Consider the following 12,498-nt stretch of genomic DNA (forward strand, 5'->3'; position numbering starts at 1 on the left):
CAGTTAGCGGGACTGTCAAAAGTGTATGACAAAGTGATGTACATTCATGGCATTTTTAATTTACTCATAGTAAACATTTTATAATTTAATAATATAACCAAAGCTAATTGAAGTAGCAATATATAAAATCTATTTTTTTGGTTTTGTATGAATTATTACTGTTTAACATGAATTTGAGTTAAAAAAAGAAAAAAAAACCATAAATGCCTGTTCATGTTTGAAAAAAAAAAAATGCCTGTTTAAAAGTCTTAAGTATAAATTCTTCATCTATTGAAGTAAATTTTGGCATAAATTGACAAAAAAGTGCTACTCCAAAAAAAAAAGTTCTCTCCAAAAAGTATCACTTTTTCCACCGCTACATATCCTTAATAGGTAGTTTATTTTTCTTGAAATCTTCATTAACTCTACTCTGCTATCAAAACAAATGCAACAAACAGATCTTCTCCATTCTTTGCCACTTAGTCAGTGTTTACTTATTACAGTACTGCAGATATAAAGGGACCTTTTGAAGCTTTTCATCTCAAAACAAGGATAAACAAACATGTTTTTCCTGTTTCTTTTTAATTATGTCATTGTTTGTGTGACATGTATATCTAAAATAAAATGTATATATTAACAGATGAGATATACATAAACACAGTCATGTGAAAAAGAAAGTACACCCAGTGAATTCTATTGTTTAAATTGTGTCATGATTTATTAGCAAAAATAAAGCCATCTCTCTCTCTCTATTATATATTGCACTCCACTAATATTGGCAACCTTGGTAAATATGAGCAAAGAATGCTGTAAAAAATTATTTATTGTTTAACCCTTTCATCTTTTCAAAAAATTCACAACAATACTCTGCTCTCATGGATATCAAACAATCGCAAACACAACAGGTTTATCAGAAAAAATACGAAAGATATGCACATAATGGCACTCCTATGAATTCATATGAGAAAAATATATTTAAAGTACACCTGGGTGAGTAGGAACAGGAAGTTGTTCAACCACGACTTCCTGTTTTACAGGGGTATAAATATTAGGCCAAATTCCCTTAGTCATTAGTCAAAATGGATAAGACCAAGGAATATAACTGTGATGTGCAGCAAAAGGTTGTTGGGCCAAATTGGAAGCAGTTATACGAAAATAGCAACATTTCCACCGAAAGGGAAATAATTAAGAAGTTCCAGTCAACTGAAAATGTTATGAATCAACCTGAAAGAGAACATGTGCCCATATTGTCTCAACGCACTGTGAAGAGGAGGGTCACAGCTAGAGAATTGCAGAAGTTAGTTGTGTCTTGTGGTCAGAAAGTCTCCAAAACTACAATCCAACGTCACCTAAATAACCAAATCCAAAAACAAACTCAACCGTCTTCAATGGAACTTCAAATGGGATCGGGTTCTATGGTCAAATGAAACCAAGTTACAGCTTTTTGGCAATGAACACCAGAGGTGAGTTTGGCGCACACAGTAGTCATATGGAAATGTACCTCATGCCCACAGTTACATATGATTGTGACTCTTAAATGTTTTGGGGCTGTTTTTCTGCCCAAGGCATTGTTCGTCACCAAACTGTCCTTGGATGGTTGGGAGAAGTTGTTCTTGAAGGATTTATTATACCATTCTTTATTCATGGCTGTGTTCTTAGGCAATTGTGAGTCCACTCCCTTGGCTGAAAAGCAACCGCACACATGAATTGTCTCAGGATGCTTTACTGTTGGCATGACACAGGACTGATGGTATTGCTCACCTTGTTTTCACCGGATAAGCTTTTGTCTGGATGCCCCAAACAATTGGAAAGGGGATTCATCAGAGAAAATGACTTTACCTCAGTCCTCAGCAGTCCAATCTCTGTACCTGGTGCAGAATATCAGTCTGTCCCTGATGTTTTTCCTGGAGAAAAGTGGCTTCTTTGCTGCCCTTCTTGACAGCAGGCCATCTCTCAAAAGTCTTTGCCTCGCTGTGCGTGCAGATACACTCACATCTGCCTGCTACCATTCCTGAGCAAGCTCTGCACTGGTGGCGCCTCAACCCAGCAGCTGAATCAATGAATCATAAATGGTTGATTTAGGTGCAATCTTACTAGCAGCAATATCCTTGTCAGTGAAACATTTTTGTGCAAATCAATGATGACAGCACGTGTTTCCTTTGCAGTTAACCATGGTTAACAGAGAAAGAGCAATGACGTCAAGCACTACCTTCCTTTTAACCCCTTGATGACAATTGAGGGTCCAGGCACATCATGCACTAACATACAGTTAGTGACAATTGATGTGCCAGGATCGTCATGGCTTTAAACAGGTGCAGAAAGCAATTTACGTTCGCTTTCTGCACCCAAACGGGTGCATTCAGCAACACCGAGATCGGCATCAAGGGCCATGTTTGACCCCCTTCCCAAGGGGAGTCAACGTCCGCCATACACTGTATGTAAAAGCGTTTAGTAGATGATCAATGATTGCCTCCTAAACTTCAATGGTGTCATTGAAATGCCTTGATAGCGGGGCATTCAGTGACACCGAACACCTGCCCCAGGACGCACTCCGGAGAACAGTCACATCTGCCACTGTGAGTGACTTTGCCACTCGCAAGATGGCGGGGTGTTCTTTAAAAAAACAAAGAACTTGAAAACATTTCCAAGAGAACTTTGGCTCCCCTTGCAGGATGAATACAGGTACTGCATTTAACCATGCAAGTCATTGGAGCCCAGCTTTCTAATCACAATTTGATGAGTAAAATAAATGTAACAAAAAAAAAAATTATAATAGTTACATTCAGTTGGAGAGAGCTTACAGGAAAAGAAAGCAACCAGATTCAATGTCCTTGAAACTGCATTATCTTATAGCATCTACCTCTATGGTATGGTTGGATCTAGGTGCACCAATATGGAAACATTTGTGAATTATTCCAAGTCGTTTCGCAGCTTCAGGGATCCAGTAGTATTTAGAACACATCTTCTCACATGTGATGTACTTTATGCCAGTCAACTTCAAATATTGCAGATCTATTGCGATCCCCATGCCTATGCATGGTAAGCACACCCTTTGATTTCAAATGGATCACTTTCCTGCCACTAATTGGCTACATTAAGCTGTCAGTCAGTGTGCAAGATTCCTTGGACCAGGACCTTGAACCCTACAGCTTATCCCTAAGGTGTTTTTTTGTCAACTCTTAACAATGCAAATGTACTTATAAAGTATTTTTATATGCATTGTTTGTTTAGGGGCTTCCTGTGACACATGTACCTTTAAGTAACAGAACAAAAAGTTGGGCCCTCGGACCAAACAGGCAAGGTGAATCGGGAAGAAGAGGCCAGGAACCATAGACAACAATTTAATAATAAAACGCTAAGTGTTCAAGAAGAACCTAAATAAACTGTGCACAGATGCCCACTAGAGCTGGCTTTAAATATAACATGTTTGGTACCAAAATGAGTATTTTCATATGCCATATTGTATCTTGTTGGTAAGGAGACTGGAACTGCCCTAAAAACAGTCATCATTTCTTTAACTTTAAAGTCTTACTTAATATGGTATTTCCTCTAAAACTACCTCAAGAGCCTCATATTATACCTATTATACCTCACAAGCTTGCTATTCGTACTCCATCTCATTTATTTCACACAATTAATGATCTATTTGAGGAACACTGGTGAGCAAGTATCACACAGTCATTCTGAAATTAAAAAAAAATTATATTAACAGAAGCGCATTGTGCAGAGAAAGAGACCCCAGCTACAAGACAAAGCACCAAGACAAAGAGTTATAAGCACTAAGCTGTGCCAAGTATGTGAAAAGAAAATAAAGGTATATAATATTAGCTATAATTACCTGATAACTCCAAATAAATAAACACGTGAAAATGGGAAGTTATGTATTTTTCTAGATCCCCTCCTGCGCAATAAAAGCTAAATATTTTCTCAGCTTTCTTAGATGAGAGGTTGGAATTATTTTGTTAACATAAAACTTAAAAAAAAAACACTAGAGGCTATATGTACAAATTTGATTTTCTCAATATACTTCTTGCATCCACCTTCAAATTGAAGTCTGACAAATTCCATAAAAGAACCTCACCCTATCTGGATATGATTAAATACATTGGCTGTGTCTTTGTTTTGATCAAATGATAACAATATATTCAGCTTCATGCTACCTAAGAAATATAAAACACTCTGCAAAAGGTCATTTCTAAAGTCAAAACTTTCTGCTGATAACAAAAATGAGTAAAGTCACTGAATATGCTTTAAATGGAGAATTTTGGTATTAGGTTTCCTGTAAAAATGACTCATGTCTGAAGCAGGAAAACCTGTTCAGCTATGCTATAGCTCATGGTGACATCCAAAAGTCAAAAGCAAGCTGTAAATGAAAGGAAAAACGAAAGCAGAGATGTCAATTGTGTGATCTTTTGAAACTCTTTTTGATGTTTTGTCCTGTGGCTTAGTGGAAAATTCTGATGCCTTGCTAGCAGTTATCATTCCGTATTATATATTCTGTTAGAATAATTGTAGTCAGAGAAGTTCCATTTATTTCCACTTTAAAGTAAGGCATACACAACAATACTATGTGAATAGAGTTCATGTAAAATCCAGTCTTCTATTTGGTTTCCTAACTACATACACTATATGGACAATAGTATTGGGACACCTAACCATTATATCAACAGGGACTTTCAGTGCTTTACACCACTGGATCCAACACTTGGCATGTAAGGCTTGCATGCAGCTGCTGGGCCACAGAAACCCATTCCATTAAGTGCCTGCCGCACAGTTCTTGTGCTAATGTTAATGCCAGTGGAACTTTCTAATCTAAAAGAATGTCCTGCATATTGCAATGTGTACATTGTCTGTGATAATGCCTTCCAAGGCAAATTGGATCAAAAGGGAAGTTCCTTTTAAAATGTAAATTATGTTTTAACTTTCACCCTATTCACTTTAATATAGTTAAAAGATTTATCTTATATTTAGCAATATCCCTGTTAGCAGGGCCGGCCCAAGGCAAAATGCCGCCCCCCCTCCCATCTACCCTTCCTCTCCCTCCGTCCCTGCCGCCCCCCCCCATTATCTACCCTCCCCCCCCACCCCCTTGTACTTACCTTTCAGCAGTCCTGCGGCGAGTCTCTCTGCTCAGTCTCGGTGCCGGCTTGTAATGCTGAGCGCCGGAAATCTTCCGGCACTCAGCATTACAAGCCGGCACAGCAGGGGCGGGCTGGGCCGGGGGGCAGGGGGGCAATTGCCCCCCAGGCCGCCCTAAATCTACATTAAACGGCCGCGCAGCCGCCCGTTTGAGCGGCTGATCTGGCCACACCAGGGCCGTCTTTAACGACCGCAGCATCCGCGGTAGGCCGGCCGAACTGGCCGGCATACCGAAATGCCATTGCAGCCGATGTGGCTGTGACTCTTAAAGCGGCCAGCGTGTCTTACGGACGCTTTAAGAGTCACAGCCACATCGGCTGCAATGGTTAATCATTAAGCGGCCATAAGACACGCTGGCCACTTTAAAATCATCAAGCAGCCAGCGTGCCTGCACAGTGCCGCCCAGTGTCCTGTGTGACTCCGCCCCCTTGAGCGGCACGTCACATCGTCAATGTGATGGGCCGCTCAAGGGGGCGGAGTCACACGGAACAGCTCCTCGTGACAGCTAGAAGAGCTCGTTGGAGCACAGCAGCAGTGAAGGATGCGGCAAAAAACGTAAGTATTAAAAAAAATTAAAAAATCCACTTTTGCTGCTGAAGCTAATGAAAAGGATACTTAACCATATAATTTTCTGCCAAAAAAAATAGTTGGGGTAATAGGTGGAAGGGGAGCCATATTCAAAGGGGGGGGCTGCATTGGGACAACAATTAAATGCAAAATGGGGTGGCTAGGGGGTATACGTACACAAAAGGGTGGTTGGGGCACCACATCAATACACAAAGGTGGGGGGTGGGGGGCTGGGTTCAAATGACATAGGTCAGTCATTAACAATGCAAAGGGGGCATCAATACACAAGGGAGGGGGCTGGCTGGGGACATCACATAAATCAATACACAAGGGTGTTGGGGCATAATGTACAAAGGGGGCTGGCTGTGGGCACAAATCCACATGGGGCAATACACAAGGGGCATAATGTACAAAGGGGTCTGGCTGGGGGCACAAATCCACATGGGGCAATACAGAAGGGTGTGGGGGGAAATACATTAAAACCAAAGGGGGGGGGCTGGCTGGGCATCAATACACAAGGGGGAAAAATCACATCACACTGGTTGCATTTTGGATGTGGGTGTCAGTGTCGCAGAGCCTGTCCTGGTGTGTGTGTGTTTGGATATCGGTGTGGCAGAGCCTGTCCTGGTGTCTGTGTGTTTGGCTGTCTGTGTGGCAGAGCCTGTCCTGGTGTGTGTGTGTGTGTGTGTGTGTGTGTGTTTGGGTGTCGGTGTGGCAGAGCATGTCCTGGTGTGTGTTTGGATGTTGATGTGGCAGAGCCTGTCCTGGTGTCTGTGTGTTTGGCTATATGTGTGGCAGGGCCTGTCATGGTGTGTGTGTGTTTGGGTGTCAGTGTGGCAGAGCCTGTCCTGGTGTGTGTGCCTGGGTGTCGGTGTGGCAGAGCCTGTCCTGGTGTGTGTGTCTGGGTGTCGGTGTTGCAGAGCTTGTACTGGTGTGTGTGTTTGGATATCGGTGTAGCAGAGCCTGTCCTGGTGTCTGTGTGTTTGGCTGTCTGTGTGGCAGAGCCTAACCTGGTGTGTGTGTGTGTGTGTGTGTTTGGGTGTCGGTGTGGCAGAGCCTGTCCTGGTGTGTGTTTGGATGTTGATGTGGCAGAGCCTGTCCTGGTGTCTGTGTGTTTGGCTGTCTGTGTGGCAGGGCCTGTCATGGTGTGTGTGTGTGTGTTTGGGTGTCAGTGTGGCAGAGCCTGTCCTGGTGTGTGTGTCTGGGTGTCGGTGTTGCAGAGCTTGTACTGGTGTGTGTGTTTGGGTGTCGGTGTTGCAGAGCTTCTACTGGTGTCAGGGCAGGCTGTTTGGGGGCAAAATTGTCTCACCCTGGGCTGTTTGGGGATAAAGTTGGCTCACTCTGGACTGTAATTTGTTAATGTTATCTTGGTGCTGGTCGAGTTCTATGTGGGCAGTGTGGACACCAGGGCTGGCTTTGGGGGTGTGCATCCTGTGATCTATGCCTGTAATTTAAGGGTTTTTATCTATACCTTTAATGCTTAGTTGTTATGTGATTTCCAGTTGATCTTTACCTGCAAAGCTGGATTTGTGTGTTATTCTACTATGCTATGTTTGCATACATTGTTTATGTATACCTGCAAATACAGAGTTTGTATTTCTTATTCAGTTGATCTATACATGCACGTGCTGTTTACATGTGTTGTTTATTTGATCTATACCTGAACTACCGGGAGTAAGTAAAACAGAGGTGTGGCTTAGTGAACGAGGGACAAAGGGACTCTGGGGATAATTACAGGCAGGGGCCCAAGGAAATGCCTAGGGTCCAATTCTTCCATATTTAAATGTTATTTTGTTACAAAGATTAGCTGTTTTTAAATGTATTAAACATAATTTTTTTTACTCCCAGTCCCATCACATTACATCAATATGCGTTAGAAAATCAGGAAAAGATGGGCATGTATAGTGGGCTGATTCGGTGGCGCAACGGGCCACTTGACTAGACTCGCCCCCCAGGCCTTAGGCTGCCAGCCCTCCCCTGCGGCACAGAGACTGAACAGGGAGACTCGCCGTCGCTTTAAAAAAAAAATAAAGGGCTTGGGGCTTCAAAAGTGCCGCCTGCAGCGGTTGCCCCACTCGGCTCCATTGTCGGGCCGGCCCTGCCTGTTAGCTATTGATGCATTGCAGCAAATTAATGGATAACTGTTTGGACGATTGTTAGTTGCTACATGATAATTCAGACCAATCATGTTCCCCTACAGATTACTCACAAGGCAACCTACTACTGTAGGCAAGAAAATGTATTTAATATTGTAACACACACACATGTACACATACACTGCCCTTACACACACACACAAATACATGTACACTGCCCTTACACACACATATACACATACACTGCCCTTACACACCAGCTAACAAATGCCTATACTGCTCTTACACACACCGGCCCATACACACAAGCTTACAAACACATACACACACATACACTGCCCTTACACCCCTTTCTACCCATCTCTTACCTCTTCCACCATCCACCATCCTTCTGCCTCCATCCTGTATCCTGCCTCCTGTGGTGCGAGGTCTGTCACTTCAGACCTCACTTTACTACTCCCTCATCACTACGCTCGCTATTGCTGCAGAGCGCAGGGATGACGCCATATCCCCGCACTCTGCGGTTTTTGCCGGCGGGTAGTGATTAGGGAGCAGTAAAGCAAGTGACAGACCTTGCGCTCCCTAATGTTGAGCCGACTAGCGGGAGATTGTCCAGGCAGGAGGAAGCAACATTTGGTGGGAGTACACAGTCGGGGTACAGGGTCCAGCGTGGACAAAAATGACTTGTTGATGTCAGAGGTCAGAGGAGAATGGGCAGACTATTTCCAGATGACAACAGTAACTCAAATAAACCCACTTGTTACAACCAAGGTATGCAGAAAGCCATCACTGAACGCACAACACGCTGAACCTTGAAGCAGATGTGCTACAGCAGCAAAAGACCACACCACGTGCCACTCCTGTCCAGCTGTGACATTCTGATGACAGGGTCAGACTTTGGCATAAACAACATGAAAGCATAGATCCTTCCTGCCTTTCAGGTATCAAAGGTTCAGGTCGGTAGTGGTGGTGTAATGGTGTGGGGGACATTTTCTTGGGCCCCTTAGTACCAATTGAGCATCGCTTAATCGCGACAGCCTACCAGAGTATTGTTGCTGACCATGTCCGTCCTTTAATGACCACAGTGTACCCATCTTCTAATGGCTACTTCCAGCAGGATAATGCACCATGTTACAAAGCTCACATCACCTCAAACTGGTTTCCTGAACATGACAATGAGTTCACTGTACTCCAATGGCCTCCACAGTCACCAGATCTCAATCCAATAGAACACTTTTGGGATGTGTTGGAACAGGAGATTTGCATCATGGATGTGCAGCCAACAAAGCTGCAGCAACTGCGTGATGCCATCATGTCCATATGGAGCAAAATCTCTGAGGAATGTTTCCAGCACCTTGTAGAAAGTATGCCACGAAGAATCAAGGCTGCTCTGAAGGCAAAAGGGGTCCAACCCGGTACTAGCAACGTGTACCTAATAAAGTGGCCAGTGAGTGTATATTCATGGCACCAGAAAAAAAAATTCTATTCTTTTTCATTTATTTCCTGAGCTGGTATTCAGTTCTTTCCAGAGCTAGTTTTTATCCCCAGTCCAGCCCTGCTATGATGGCATGCAACAGCATCTGTAAAGTAATGGTGCACAACTACCTGCTGTTGCAAAAATCATACTGATCTAAATATAAAATGGGCAATTCTTATTTCATCTAGAAATGTCATTTTAAATTGGTATAATACAAATAAATCACTTTTGTTATTGTAACATTGTGACATTATGTCACCTGCCAAATTCAATGTTAGTGGCTTAAGTCATTCTATGCATGTTTATAATTACAGGGTGGATGACATATAGTAGATGAGAAGTATTACATTGCAGCAATAAAAATCTAGGATAAATAATTATTGTTTACTGTACAAAGGGTGTGAAGTATTACAACCCAAATACACAATATTTCCCTTCGTTTCCTCTCTCATTATTAGTAATATCATGTTTGTTTCATTTTTAGGTTTCATTTCTTAAAATAGTCATTATTGCTTTTAACACATGTAATATCTTGGTCACAGATCTAAAAAAATATATATATTTTGGTAGTTACTGGGTTAAATATGAATGACACCCATTGCAGTTTCTAAACAAGATTTTTTCTTTTTACATGTGATATGATGACAGTTGGTCCCCAATAGAGACCAAGCGAGAAACTACTTATAAAAGTTTAGATTTTTTGGAAGTTGACATCTCAAAGTATTTTGCTAGGGGCATTTTAACACTTTTTTATTTAACTATTTCAGCATCAATCTGTCCCAAACACTGCAGTAAAAACCATTTTCTTTTCATTTTTAACAAACCCATTCTAAACAAACACAGAATTTCAGTACATTTCTTTCCCTAGGTAAGTGAAATTACTAAAGCAACTTTGTGTTCAGAAACACCCTCCCTGAGTACAGGAATGGGTAGGGCATGTTTTTTTGGCACTATGGGTTTATAATTACAAAATACAGTTTTCAATCATGAAATTTTGAAAGATTAGTTTGTTAGGTCCATGTCACAGTAGAGGTCCCATATTTTAACTTAACCCCATAAAACTATATATTCCATAAAGCACAACCCTTTCATTTCAAAGACATCCTACTAACCTTAGGGGGTGGCCCACTGTCAGGGCCGGTCTTAGGGGTATGCGACCTGTGCGGCCGCACAGGGCGCCATGGCAGCAGGGGCGCCTGCCCGGGACTTAAATTAAAACATTGGTTTTTTTTTTGTTTTGTTTTTTTTAAAACTTTATTTAACATGCTTCATGCAATGGCCATGGCTTAGTTTCAAGGAAAGCTTAAGTGGTAGGGAGTGACTTTCACTCTAGTTGCAGTGGCAAAGAAGTTCCATCATGCTCAAACATATGCTTGGCAATGTGATGGGGATTGTCATACGGCTAAAACATGCATCCACCAATTAAACATGCATCCACAAATTAAACATGCATCCACCAATTAAACATGCATAGTTTAGCTAATTTTTGTTAACATTTTCAATGTTTTCTAAATGCCATGTATAGACAAATTGGAAATGTTATATAATACCATATGGACAAACACCTGACCATTACACCAACAGCCACTTTGATGACATCACATTCTAAATAAATAGATATTGAAGTTGGTCTCCCCTTTGCAGCTATAACAGCTTGCTGAGGAAAGTTTATGTTGGAGGTCATACACCATGGCAAGACTGAGCACAGCAACATGACACAAGGTAGTTATACAGCATCTGCATTTATTCTGTAATCTCACTTTGGATTTAGACTATTAACGAGTCTATTTTTGGAAGCATTCTTATTTTACAGCATTTTTTTCACTGTAAAATGTCAGTAGACTGTAAATGTCTACTGTCATGAGCTGTAGCAGTGTTTGCGCTTCAGGCATACAGTGTTGCGGTGCCGTCAGTTTCACCCCCCCCCCTCTGGAAATACTGTTATTGTGCAGGAAACAAATATAGTAACCTTTAATGCACCCTTCTATGATGTCTTCCTACACAACAATAAATGTGTTAATAAACTTTTGTCCCTAAACTGCACAGAATAAATGTACATAATACACCAAAAACGATGGCTTATAATATAAGTAATTTAATGTAAAAAATACAGTAGAAATTTTGAGTAGGTATTTGCATTAAATACCATAAACAAAACAAAAAAAGCAAAACAGTCAAAATAAACACCATATAAAAGATTCATGATTGTTTAATTAAAGATGACATTCAGAAGAAATTTGCTGGTATGAAAAAAATAATGCCTGGGGTGTTAGTGAATTGTGTCGAATCAGGTTGCATTTTTTGTTGGTTCCAGAGTGTTTTTTTTTTTTTTCCTTTTAATCGCGCAATGCTTTGCATGAGCTGTGATTAGATATATATGTCTAAACATACTGTCCTTCCATAAATAAATAAGTTGAATAATAACCAGGGGAAATACATTTATGGATCTAATTAAATACATTCAGCAACTTTAGCGTACGTTGCATTATTTTGCCATACCAGACAACGATAAATAACACCTGAAACGGGCCATTGCTAAAGAGTGAGTCTACTTTGTAAGGTGTTTCGCTGCCAGATTTTATGTTCAAAGACTTACAATTATGGTTGGTTCAGTGAACTGTCCCTCTCTACATAATGCAAACTTAAAATTATGTTACAGAGTGATGCTCATGTTTGCGCAACCAAAATAATCCAACAGGGATAGCCACCTGGTTTCACATAGGTGTAGATAGATGAGAACTATAATTTATCAAGTCAGGCAAAGCTGGGGATGTTCAGCATTTGAAGGGAATGTCTATTTTACACAGGCCTATGGCACAGATGAAAAATGGTTAAGTCATTGCTATGGGCTAACAAAATTACCCAAGCTTCAGATACCATATCGTGTTTGGGTACTCCAGATCATCTCTCTGTGTGTGACACCAGTATTTAATTTTTTTAATATAATCTACATTGCTTCACTTTGTTGCAACATTTGTCTGAACTTGGCCTGCCCAAGCCTGGGGACATGACCCCGCCCACTGGAATTTAGCTAACCTTTCAACATGGAAATTAATACACTTATATCCTATTCCAGGTTAAGGGTACTAAGAGCCCATCCTTAGACCTTCAACAAGTTAACGTAGTTGCTCTTGGCCACACTGTAGTGAAGTCATGGAGTTGCCTCTATGGGACCATATCTTAGCCAAATAATGTATATTAAACTCTTATAATTTATTAGTGGTATTAGCATTTTTGCTA

This window comes from Spea bombifrons, chromosome 3 (assembly GCF_027358695.1).
Source record: "Spea bombifrons isolate aSpeBom1 chromosome 3, aSpeBom1.2.pri, whole genome shotgun sequence".
Lineage (NCBI taxonomy): Eukaryota > Metazoa > Chordata > Amphibia > Anura > Pelobatidae > Spea > Spea bombifrons.